Here is a 13257-nt window from a genome sequence, read left to right as displayed (position 1 = left end):
GCGGGGTTTAGTATATAACAGAACGCAATCATGTGCACGAGTCCCGGGAAGGAGTTCTTGTCTGCGTAACTGAGGGAGTGCTTGTTTATCGCTGGAGTGGTCATGAGTGGGGTTAATAATGTTGACGTGCGCCAAGAATTTAATCGGCAAACACCAACACGATTATGGGACACACACACACACACACACACAGACGCGCGCGCAGAGGAGGTGGAGGAGGAGGAGGAGGAGGAGGAAGGAGGGAAGTTGGAGGCCCTTGTTATGTTGTTAACTTGGTTCGGTAATAAATGCAAATACTTTTACTGGGAGCTTACAAAATTTATCTTCAAGTAGCCAGCTCATTATAGCGTAATCTAATGTACTGGATTAGCGTGCGTCGCCTTATCCAATGGGTGAAATAACCAGAAATTATACGTACTTAGGAAACTTTTGTGACGCGCGGCTGGCAGGACTGGCGATGGCGCGGGATAATTCCGGTAATAGTGACGAGATACCGAAATGAAATCTCTTGTCCACTTTAATAATAATAAACAACACAACATAAACAATCAATTTATAACTTACTGTATTTAATTGCATTGTTCTAGAAAGTTTTGTTGGGCAAGTATGCGCTAATATAAAGAAGGGGATGTCAATATTTTAGCATACCCACAATCCTCTGCCTGGTGCCCGTCGCGATGGTCTGTATTGTGTGTGACAGTTTACGTATCAAGACAGAAATCTCGCTTCATCGGCTTCGTCTTTCCTCTAAGTGACTAAATTCCAAGTAAATCTTATCCCTGCTGTGCCCGGCAAGCCGCTTGCTGAGGTAAGAGTGAGTGGCATTTGTAGATACTCCAGGAGGTGCAGTTATTTAAGAAAGCCATCAACCTGGTAGCAGCCGGGGCTATGGACTTAACATCGTAGCTTATGAATGTTGATGATATCACTCTAAGATAATTTCTCTATAGACCTGCTATGTTTTATGTTCTCGCTTGTTAGGGTTCCATAATTGAATGGAAAATTACCTTTCTCTTAAGGAAGCTAGTATAGTACAGTCACTCCTAATAGTCATAGTTTGGTCGTGTGGTCAACTAGTCACATAGGCACAATTTTTCCCAGTTTGTGAATGTTGATGGTGTTTGTTATAAGGTTACTTCGGAAAGACATACTATGATTTATGTATTCTCTTTATTTGGCTGCTTAATCAAATGAAAAGTTTTGATTCTCGTAGGTCTGCCATGACTGACTGACGACAAGCGTCCGCTAAAATATTTCCGCCACGCGCTCCTTTTATTTGGCGACCAATGGCGGGTTTAATTATGACGAATCTTTTCAACATCCAACTAAAGTGTTACCTCCCCGAACAATTATGTTGTTATTGTTGTCAAAGACTTAAGAAGAACGTCAATTTGAGTTCTTGGAACTGAATTGTATACTTAGCAAGATACGAAAAATAGTAAACGGTACACTCAAATATTATTAAATAACTGTGATCCCTGGTTGAATGGCGAGGGAGGGAGGGTTGGTGGGTGGGATGGCTAGGATAATGCCACCAAGGGAAGGAGGGACGGAGGGAGAGGGAGGGAAACACCCACCTCCTTCCCTGGAAGATGCAAGGCGACAAGCAAGATGGTCATATAAATCTTTAATTTTCTTTTTTATATAACATTTCATGCAAAATCTGAAAGCACCATCATATTCAGGAATATTTTATGTCCGAGGAGACCTGTTTTATTTTAAACATAACCTCACAATGGCTTGACATGACGATTATAAGTAAAGGGGTGTATAAACAATAAAATTTGATTCCTTATCTTGTACTCGCCATGATTACTTTTTAAACCATATCAGGCAGGAAAAAAAATATTGAGCAAACACCGCTTTATCTGTGAATGTTGACAAAATTCGCCTTAAGTCCGGTTTACACTACTCCGTTTTCACGGATTCCGTTTCCGTACACCGTCCAACAATGACGTCACCACCGTTTCCGTTCGAGGAACACCCCCGGGTTCCTTTTCTGCCTCCACTTGAAAGGACGCCATCGAGCGGAAGAGATGAACGGAGAGACGGGCAGTGTGATATTTTGAATGTTCTAGGTATGATACCCAAGTACATGAAAAAACGTTATTAAATTACAGCTTTGTAATGTAATAATATTATATTGTAAAATAAAAATTTTTACACTAGTGGAAAAAAAAAGTGACCTTGGTCCCAGCAAGAGGTGCGGCAACACTGCAAAGCCTGTAAATACAGGCATATGGACAGGTTTCAGCCCAACAAAGTTCAGAAACGCAACAAGCTTCACTCAGCAGCTATGGTAATGACAATGTATTAATAATCGACAACCAGACAACCGGAAAATACTAGTATAGCCTCCCTCCACCACACCGTGCATTGATACAGCAGACACTACTGCCTCCACCGTGCCTTGTAAGATTCACTAGCGTGTAGTTATTTCTTTATTGTGCAATAAATGGCATTCTTCTCACTGGCCTCGCTTGTCAGTTGCGAGCAGCAAGGTAGCAAGAAGTACAGTGGCGACAAAAAAAATCTTTACATTTTTTCGGGAAAAAAAAAAAATCTTTACATGGAAATTTCTTGTATAGATTTCACTTGATTTTCCCGCCCAAGAATTGTGGGTGGAGCTGCTGATCACGTAGCAGCCTCTTCGCGCCTCTAGCCTTTGTTCATTAGCTCAGCTACTTTCAGTGCACATTGTGTGCTTTTATAGAGATGCCAGTGTATGCGTCGCTCAATCTGATCCTTACTTTTAATTGTGTGGCAATTTTAAGGCTCTATACCTTGACTGTCTCTGAACACAATGGGTTGAAAGAAACTTATAATGGAAGAGAAAGTTCGTGCCTTTACTCTGTTAGAGAAGGGAGAGTCAGTTATTGCTGTTGCCAGAATTCTTTGTGTGTCAAGAGAGACGATTTACAAACCGTAGCGTGCAGCGGCACCATTGTCACCCGGGATACCGCAGAGGAACAAGGGCTTTGGCACTCAGAAGAAGACTTCACCAGAAGACTAAGAAGACTTCACCAAGGACTGATGAAATTCTGAAATGTAGTGATGTCATTTACTGCTATAGCCGCCGCTACACTCAAGAACAAGTCCCCTGAACTCAAAATGTCGGAATGAGGACTATTCGGCATCGCCTACAGAAAGACCTGAGACTACCAAGTCGCAGTGCCGCTAATAAACCCATGCTCACAGAAGCAATGAAGAAGAAATGGGTTAATTTCTGTAAGAAATATCAAGATTGGATATCTGCAGATTAGAAGAAAGTCATGTTCAGTGATGACAGCACTTTCAGGCTGGTCAGAGGAGGTTCAGAGATCGTGCGTCGTCAGGGTATGACCCGAGATTTACGGTTAAGACAGTAAAGCACCCTGATAGTGTGATGGTGTGCGGTACTTTCAGTGAAAATAAGGGCAGGGGAGAACTGGCCTTCATTCCCAAGAATGTTACAATGAAAGGAAGCAATTATATCAATGTGTTGAAAGACCGTATGCTGACATTTTGGGACATTCATGAATGTGAATTTTTTTTCCTTTTTTTTATGCATGATGGTGCTCCTGCTCACAAGTCCAAGATGGTCCGAAAGTTTCTAAGGGACCATAACATCAGTGTTTTAGAGTGGTCAGGTAATTCCCCGGACATTAATCCCATTGAAAATGCCTAGAATGTCATGAATAAAGTTCAAGAGGCAAGACCCAGCAACATCAAGGACCTGCAGTACGCACTGAAGAGGCTGTGAATGAATATGGATGCCACATACTTCACCAACCTTGCTGAATCCATGCCCATACGACTGCAGATGGTGTTCAAGAATAAGGGCAACATGACAAAGTATTAAATGGCAAAAAATATTCACAATAAAAATCAGGAAATGTAATATTCTCTTTCATTGTCCTTGTATTGTTAATGTAAAGATTTTTTTTTTTTTTTCAGCGCTGTATACAAATTCCTTGTCGAGGTGTCTTCTCCGCGCGGCCATGTTGACAAACATGGATACGGAGGTGGCGGTGAACTCCTCCGTTCAGTACGGACTTCGTTGGACGGTGAACGGAGACGGAATCCGTAAAAACGGACTAGTATGAGCCGGGCCTATTTATGTCATTGTTCAGCTAAGTAAAGAAATATAAATATTTCTCGAGGGAGGTTGAGTTTCCCCCTCACTGTGGGCCAGTGGTGAGCAGGGATGCCAACTTAACATTGATATCTCGCAGAGATCCTCTCTCTGAACGGGCTATAGGTAATATATACAATATCACGAATTTTATCTCAAAATAATAATACTTTGGATTTGCATGGACTTCTTAGTTGGTAAAAAGCTCCTACATTTATGAGTTAACTTATCATCCATGAACTCTGCAAAATTTGTTTCTCTCCTGCGGTCTCTGTCTGGGAGAAGCGCACGGATTTTATTTTTATTTTTTTCTGTCTTGCTTTCTTTCAGTACCTTTGAACAGAAACATAAATAATATTCAGATGTGTTAACCCAATAAATATTCATCTCTTGACAATATATGCAACCCGTGTTACAAAACCAATAGAACGTTCTCAACTATTTTAAATTCTGTATGAATGAATGGTAAAATGTGTATAACTAAAAAGAAAAAAAAACGTAAGTGAACACTCAGTAATAAGCAAACGTACATCAGGAATTAAACATTACTGGCGATATGTAGTATTATCACCTTTAAACGCGTACACTTTTATTTCACTTGTAATTAGTTTTAGTTCTAACCGCTAGGTAGACGGTGACATCGGTGTGGGGTTGCAGCGAGATGCAGGGCCAGTGCCATTGAGTGCGGACAAAGGCGGGTGAGGGAGAGTCGTGTGATTGTCCTGAAGAAGGTGAGAAGTGGCAGGTGGACGGCAAGATATTCCAGCATTTTTTCCCTCTCGTTTCCTCCTTCCACCCCGCTCAGTTCTTTTCATGTGCCGCTGAGACGTGGAGGGGAAAAGGAGAGGCATGAAATTAGATGGGAGAGAGCAAAAAAAAAAAAAAAAAAGGTTGGAGTCCTGAGTAAGACCAAGAGAAGATACGAGGAAGTGTCACAGGGGACGTGTGTGTGTGTGTGTGTGTGTGCGTGTGTGTGTGTGTGTGCGTGTGTGTGGATGGAAAAGTATTAGTTATCTTCCATATTATTTATTACCTTACGAATGAAGTAGTAATTAGTAATGTTCATTATCTAGACTCCTCTCATGGCTATATTTTTAATCACAATTTCTTCAGACTTACACGGAAACCTTTCGAGACGTAAAACTTCCATATAAAGTAGGGGGGAAAGATTTTTGTATTTTTGTAGGACTGATTCAGGCTCGTAACGTCCCACTTTTTGATACCAGTCTTGCAACCTCAGGGACACTTGATCATATTACACGTGCCTACAATGAATAATATTTGCCACCCATTGCCCACGTCATTCAGTTTTTGCAAGCTTTTCCATTTTTTTTTTTTTTTCAGAAAATAGTTTATAACCGTTCTTTGTATTTCGACAGCCTTAGCAAACATATTCCTTCTGTATATAATTTACATAGATAAGAAAAAGAAGCCAAAATTGAGTCCATGAACTTTGCTTGGAAACGTCTGTCATGAAGATGATTTTATTTTCAGTAATGATCTCGTTTTCTTTCAATCTAAAAATCTCTTTATCGGTTTAATAAATATTCTTAAACTCCTTCATGTTATATTTTCCACGTGTCTTTGGTACGAGCCTTTTCAACTATTTTCTTTTGAATGTAGGCAGACTTTATACCTTTACTCATATTTTCTGTATATAATCTGATAATCTAACATTGAATTTCAGTAAATTTATTACATATGATTTTTCCCTCCTAACTATAAATCGGCTTTCTGAGTATCAGCGCCACTTTCCGAGTATTGAACATATGCTCATCTTGCTTGCTTGATTTATTTTAGTATTTTAGTTTGATTTATTTTGTATTTTAGTTAGCCGTTTCTGTTTGTTTTCTACTGTAATGGAATAATACTAATTCATTTTTATCTCAAGAAATTTTCCTTGTGTTATTGATTTTTATAAAGTGTGTGTGTGTGTGTGTGTGTGTGTGTGTGTAAGATCTTTGTGAAAAATAGTGAAGTACCTTCATGTATTCTCATATATCTTATTTATCCATTATATTATCTTCATAGCGGCGCGCGGGCCCCCACAGCCCCAAACACACACACGGCCTGGTTCACGGATTACACACCTACACCTCAGTCTGAAGGTTAGCTTATAATAATGAGACCTCAGTAACAGGTGCGGCACTTACAACCTCCTCTCACCTCATGCAAGGGGAGGCCTGGCCGTGAAACTGCAACTGGAAGCAAATGCTCATTACCTTGATCTTGTCTTGACAACCTTGTCAAGCCAAGGAACGTACAACACTTCTGAGTCGGTGGGGAAGCTTTCGTATTTTTAACCTCAGTGATGTTTTATAGTTACCCGACGGAAAACTTCGCAACTGGAGCGGAGTTAAGAAATAAATATGCATGTACACATTGCTTGTAAATAGAGTGAAGGTTTAAGGCAGTGTTGTTTCAGAGGAACGTATTATGATTAAACTTTCCGGCTGGGTGAACGTTGCTTTATGCCCTACATCCCTAGAGGTGTTGCGGCCTCGTAAGCTTGGAGTGATGAGTGCAGGGAGAGAGGAAAGAGAGCGAAGGGGATGTAAATAAGAAGAAAAACAAAGTGAAAAGGATGGAAAAGAGGGAGACCTCCTTACTGGCTTTCCCATAAAGAGAACATTCGTTCCACGTGATATTTCGCATCTATGTGTACTCTTTTATTTTTTTCATATGTCCTATGTCTGGTTATTAGTTGACATTCGTATAAGAATAAATTAATATGGCTCATGAAAATGTCATTGAGATTTGCATCCGATGTCGTTATTTGGTTAGCTGTCAGCATTCTCTCATTGCCTTGCTAAAAATTGACAAATGTACCTCAGGTGGTATGCTTATTGGTTCTTGTCTTGGCTGATGAGATGTAGTGATTATATTGGCACTATTATCGCAAGTTCTTGTTAGATTAGTAATAGTGACGTTGGTAGTAGTAGTAGTAGTAGTGGTGGTGGTGGTGGTGGTAGTAGTAGGTAAAGGAAACGCAAAAGTGATCCTATGAATGTTTTTGCTAGAGCAGGGGTTCCCAACCTTTTTGTTCCTCTGTGCTTCTTGTTAATCCTGGCAGCCTTGTAGGGAGGGGGGCGGGTATAGCATCACATTGTTATTTCCATATCAGGTTCAGTGTCGTCAGACGAGGCTGACATTCACTGGCTACCCAGCGTCAGGGTGGCGGTGCTCGTGTCCAATAAGGGGAGGGAGATGCCTTTCAATAAAACCACCGCTAATGAGATTACCTGACCCGTCTCACCTTTCCTTCTTTCGTTCACTCCGCTGTTTTGACATTTTTCCCCATTTCCCTTCACTTTTCCCCCTCAAGTCCCTCATTTGACCTGTGTTATGTGCTTGTACTGTTTTGACATTTTTCCTCATCTTGACTTTTTCCCTTCAACCTCCTCACTTGATTTGTGATATGTGCTTGTACTCTTTTCCACTCTTTTTTTTTTCATTCCTTCACTTTTTCTGCTCAATCTGCTCGTTTGTTATCTCTTCTTGCTGTTCTCTACATTTTTTTTTTATTTTCGGTAACCCTTGGTGTGTTTTGATTTTTTCTTTTTATTCCATGATTATCAGTAAGATGTGTTTTGTTTTGCAATAATAGTTAGTCAAGTGTGTTTCGTCATGATTATCAATGAGAAGTGTTTTTTTTTTCATGTTTGTTAATCAAGTGTGTTTTGTTATGTTAGTCAAGTATTTTGTCATGGCCGTTACGCTTTCGTTCATACTTGTCATGTGCCTGCAGCCTCCTCTCTAAGCAGGGCTGCTGGCTCATCACTGTTAGTCAAACTTAATTTCATATATCAGGAAAAAAAAAATATATATATATCATTGTACTATATACAATACGATCATCTTGCTTATTAGTAGTTCAATTAATATATTATAAGGGAAGCTGCAAGAAGCCATAAGGCATAATAGATGCCTATCAATTTTCACTATTCTGTTTCATTATTCTATTTCTCATATCAATAATTAGAGACGAATTCCGACCTGGGAAGCGTTATGATAGAAAAGTGGCAGGCGAGTACATTGTGTCAAGTACATTAAATAAACACGAGTCTGTTCCGTAGCTCATTCACATATGAACTATTATTCCATGTGAGTGTAGAGACAGAGAGTGGGGGTGTTTCATTTGATCACATGCGAGATATTGTGTGGGTGAAGGTAAAAACAGTTGATAACAAATAAGTGCGGCAGCAGGTAGCAGTTACCGCTTTTCATTATTAATGTTGTATCTGAAAGCACCCTTTGTGGCTGAAGCTATAGTTTCCTCCAGCATGGAAATATTATTTCTTTTTAGGTGCTGGAAAATGTACATAGGCATTCTCGTGTGTTGTGGCGGTACTGTAATACGAGATAATTATCTCCCGGCACATTATTGAACTTTTTTCTTATACTTGTGATAATGCTTCGTAGTTTATTAGTGCTTAGTTATGTAAAGAGGGATATGTATTCACTTTGACATCATGGATAAACGTTACATTTACCTACAGTCTGACACGTCTGTGTAACTAAATTAGCTCTTGTGCTTTGCGTTGTAATAATGACGCGGGAAGGAGACACGTACCTGACCATGTGATTATATTAGAATATTTGAGGTTACACTATCTATTATTCAAACACAAGTACGTTATCCATGTTGTATTTTTCTTGCCTTGTACTGTAGGTCTGCTCTGATTTTTTAATATTAAATTTCGTCTTCATTAATATAAATGAACCAAAGATTTTTACTGTGATATCAATTTGTATACTGTATGTGTGTGTGTGGATGGGTATATTGGATACGTGCAGGATATACAATCCGATGTGAGTCTTCGAGTGGGATAGGTCAGAGGTCAGGCCAGGTCAGCACCACCTTGAGACAGGGTGGTGGTAGTAGCTACAGGTGCTCCCCGAAATATATTCACCTGTTACAAGGAAGAATTCCTTTTGAGTTTCCTTTGTGAGAAAAATAAAGGTGAACGTTGATGAGGTTAAATGTATGTAAGGGTTTCAATGAATAAATGCATTATAAACACCTGCCGGATTAATAATAGCTTTTATCAGAGTTAGAAAGGGCTTGTAGCAAAACCTGGGGTAGCATAATTTTGTGTTCCCTACATTAGGCAAATATTAGTACGTGATAAAAAGAGAAAGAAAAGAGAAAATAATCTAAGTCAGCAGCCATTGAATTATACAAGTAAAAAATAAAGGATCAATAAGATAAAATACTTGAAATCTACCGGAATAAAGCCAATGATTGAGAGAGGTGTATATAATGTGGTTGTGTGATATTATTTCCTGCTCCTGTTTTAACCTTTACGTCCAGGAGAGAATATTGGTACAGAGATCGCGGTGTAGTATCATATACTAGAAAGAGAGAGGAGTGTGTTCAAACTTTGCCTTGTAGTTAAAAAGATAGTACAAGGTTATCTAATATTGACTATTTTCTCGAGGTAATAGGTGATTTGGTTTTCATTTGGTTTTGGGAAGCAAATTAATTTTATTTTTTTACTTCGAGAGAGTGAGTGAGTGAGCGTGCGTGCGTGCGTGCGTGCGTGTAATTTAATCATTTTTAATTTCAGGCTTGCTTTTTCCGCTCATTGTTTTATTTAACTTTCCGAGGGCTTATAAAAAAAAATTTACACAATGAAATATCCATAGCAATTTCATGTAATTTAATATGCAGATCTGTAATACGAGTACTTATTAGTTTAAGTAGCTATCGCTCTGTGTGTGTGTGTGTGTGTGTGTGTGTGTGTGTGTGTGTGTGTGTGTGTGTATGGAGAGAGAGAGAGAGAGAGAGAGAGAGAGAGAGAGAGAGAGAGAGAGAGAGAGAGAGTGTGTGTGTGTGTAAAGTAGTAGATAGAAGAAAGAGACAAAACTATTCGTCTCAGTAATGAAAGCTAACTGATAACTTACGAGGACGACCTCAGTTCACTCCCTCCTCTGTGGCCTTGCTGTGAATGGTGAGTGTATACGGGAGGCAGTGTGACCGAACCTGCCAGTGCATGTGTACCTCACAAGGCCGCCAGCTAACGAAGGAGGGAAGCATTGCACGTTTTTTTTTTTTCTTTAATTCTTTTTATTATATTTGTGTCGTGGCAGGCTTAGGTAGGATCCGCGCCGCGCCCCCCGCTCTGATTGGCCTGCCCGTCCTTCTGTCCCTCGGCGTGATGACTTGTACCCGCAGTGACTAGTGAGGGAAGGGATTGGCCTCTTATTTGTTAGCTTGTCAGACTCACATCTTCTGAAAATTAATGTTCTGAACTAGGGAGGGAGAGAATTATACCGTTTTTTTATTTTATTTATCTATTTATTTATTTATTTATTTTTATTCTTATTTATTTATTTTTGTTGTTGTCTAACTCACATCTTTGAAAAAATTAGAATAATGCTGTCATGAAATACAAAAACACTATACAGAACGGTATTTAACTTAATTATATGTGTACTCTACGTCTCATTAATCGTATTTGATATATTGGTTTACTGATTTCAACGCGTGGAGTATGTGGCGCCGAAAAGAGCTGCTTTGTTTTTTTGTTTCAATTGATCCAAAAGTAGCCAAAGGTCTTTCAGTACTAGAGGCAAATTTTAAGGGCCATAAATTCAGTCGTTAAATGAGATAATAGATGAGGATATAATAGAAGTGAATGAATAACTAGAGAATTTTTATTGTCATTATCACAACGGATATCACCTTAAACTTAATGAAAACATGCAATGATATAGGGATGAAATAAAATTCTCGTTTATTGGAAACGTTTGGTCTTTTCTCCAGTTTTAAAGGGTAAATGGGCAAAAATGTACCCATCAAAACAAATGTCACCTTCAATTTAATGGAACCATAAAATGATATTCGAAACTAATGCAATCTTGTAATGGTGTCCGGCACTTAATAAAACTTGTAACGTAGTACTGAGAGTTATTATTGTAAAAGGAATCTTTATATTCTTTAATGTTTAAGGGTAACTGAACAAAAAATGGAGGCAACGTATACAATACGAGTATGTATGGTATTTTGCTTGCGTTCTCGAGATAATTACGTAATGCTTTTTCATTTTAATTTAGTATTGTAAAATTTACTCGCTGTTTTTATTATAATCTAGAGTTTTTATGTTTATTGGTTAAGGTTGGAAAATTGTACTAGCACTGAAAAAAAAAGAAAAGTTGATACAACCAGTGAAAGTAAAACAATTACACAACGTCACGGAGCACAGCGCAGAATGGCAGGCTTGGTGTGCTGATGGAAAGGCTTAGGTCAAGGTACTAGGAAATGATGCAGAAGTGTTAGTTTTTATTTATTTTTGTATTGGTATTTTTTTTGTGTGTGTGTGTAATTTATTTTTTTCATACCTGGACGCAATGTAACTATATACCATTAATCACGTTTTATTCATTCATTTATTTTTTGGTGTGTGTGTGTGTGTGTGTGTGTGTGTGTGTGTGTGTGTGTGTGTGTGTGTGTGTGTGTGTGTGTGTGTGTGTGTGTGTGTGTGTGAGTGAATTAATTTTTTTCATGACTTACTCAAGAAAAAAAAATGGTGTTTGCTTTTTTTTTTTTTTTTCTGTAGGTTCAAGTTTACTCATTGACTCCTGAATGAAATTATTGAAAGACATGAAGTCAGGAGGTTAGAAATACTCTTTCAGGAGTCTGTTCGTTGAGCGAGTTCGTACATAGGTCATGGTCCTTCAGTTCGTCGGTTATTTATTTCTTCAATCATTCACGTTCCAGTCAGCTAATGAGCCAGTCGGTTATTCTTTCATTCATTCTATCAGTTAACAATGCAGACATTCATAGCTGGTTAGTAGGTTAGTTGGATGGTTACCGTTTCATATATTCAGACATTCAGGTCATAAATTCAGTCAGTCAGACAATCTATCAGTGAGTCCAGGCAGTCAATCAGTCGGTCAGTCAACCATTCACTTTGTCAGCCAGTCGTGTATTTATTTATTCGTTCAATCAGTCAGGTCAATCAATCATTCATTCTGTGTCACTTGTTTATTCACTCATTCAGTCAGTCATTCAGTCAATCAATAATTCATTCATTCAATCTGTCAGTCAGTTATTCAGTCACCCATTATATCAAGCACTCAATCAGGCAGTCGCGACACTCACTCGCGAGGATCATGGGATGAGTAGAGGCCCATGGGAGACTTTTTGTTATAGATAAAACTTTCCATCGTTTTATGAGCCTTCTTTCCTGTTAATTAAATAGGGCTGCACTGGCTGGCTGGCTGGCTGGCGTTTCATATCCTGCATGATGATGGCCGGAGGGCGCCGATTGGATTTCCTGTGTATCCTGTCCTATCTTTTCTTCCATGTGTGTTTTACCCTTCTTGCCTTTCATCATACGTTTCATTTTTACATTTCTCTCACGAACGGTGTAGTGTTCACCTGTGCAGAGAGAGAGAGAGAGAGAGAGAGAGAGAGAGAGAGAGAGAGAGAGAGAGAGAGAGAGAGAGAGAGAGAGAGAGAGAAGCATTCAGGCGTTCGTAAGATAAAATATAAAAAAAAGGGAAGCCCACCACTCCGTTACACAGAGAGAGGGGCGAGGGGCAGCGCGGTTTAAGGTATCCAGCGGCATTTTTGGTTGTATTGACACCAGGGTAGGAAGGGCGGGGGTCGAGGAGGCGGAGTGAAAAACCCGAACCCTGAAACAAATGGGAGAAATCTATACCTCGAAAGAGAGAGAGAGAGAGAGAGAGAGAGAGAGAGAGAGAGAGAGAGAGAGAGAGAGAGAGAGAGCCATAGACCAGTCGCCTCGTTAGCTGATGTAATCCGAGTGTTTCCTTTTGTTTTGTGCGGGATACGGAGCTGCCGGGCTTGTTTTAGCTGACGTAGGCCTTGTTGGGGAAGAGAAGGGGCTGGCTGACTGGCTGACTGGCTGGCTTGCTGGATAGCTAACTGGCTGGCAAAGTGATCGTTTTGGCTGTACCGGTAATTTCTTTGTTATGTATCTATATTTTTTTTCGTGGTATTTTGTTGTTTCCTAAAGAATCGCGGGATTTGCTCCGTTTATTTTTGTTATTCTTTTATTTTTTGTTCGTGTAGTTTTGTGTATGTGTCCATAGGTGGTGTGCATGGTGAGACTTGCGTTTGTTTAAAGTGTTGGTCGTCACTGTAACGATGTGTACCGGGACTGAGGTGTTCC

The 13257-nt window shown here is 39.5% G+C and overlaps 1 long non-coding RNA gene across 2 annotated transcripts in view; it reads left to right on the top strand.

The window, feature by feature from the left end:
• Window positions 1–605: 605 nt before the first annotated feature.
• LOC135108254 (uncharacterized) overlaps window positions 606–13257 on the top strand; it is a 195219-nt gene continuing 182567 nt past the window's right edge. The window contains exon 1 of one of the 2 annotated variants that reach the window (XR_010272177.1): window positions 606–808. This is a non-coding gene — a long non-coding RNA (uncharacterized LOC135108254). The remainder of the gene's footprint in view (window positions 809–13257) is intronic. The other variant, XR_010272176.1, reaches the window with a different exon arrangement.

The sequence above is a fragment of the Scylla paramamosain genome, chromosome 17 (assembly GCF_035594125.1).
Source record: "Scylla paramamosain isolate STU-SP2022 chromosome 17, ASM3559412v1, whole genome shotgun sequence".
In the NCBI taxonomy this organism is placed as follows: Eukaryota; Metazoa; Arthropoda; class Malacostraca; order Decapoda; family Portunidae; genus Scylla; species Scylla paramamosain.
Note: the sequence above shows the minus strand (reverse complement) of the source record. Positions and strands in the feature narration are given on the sequence as shown.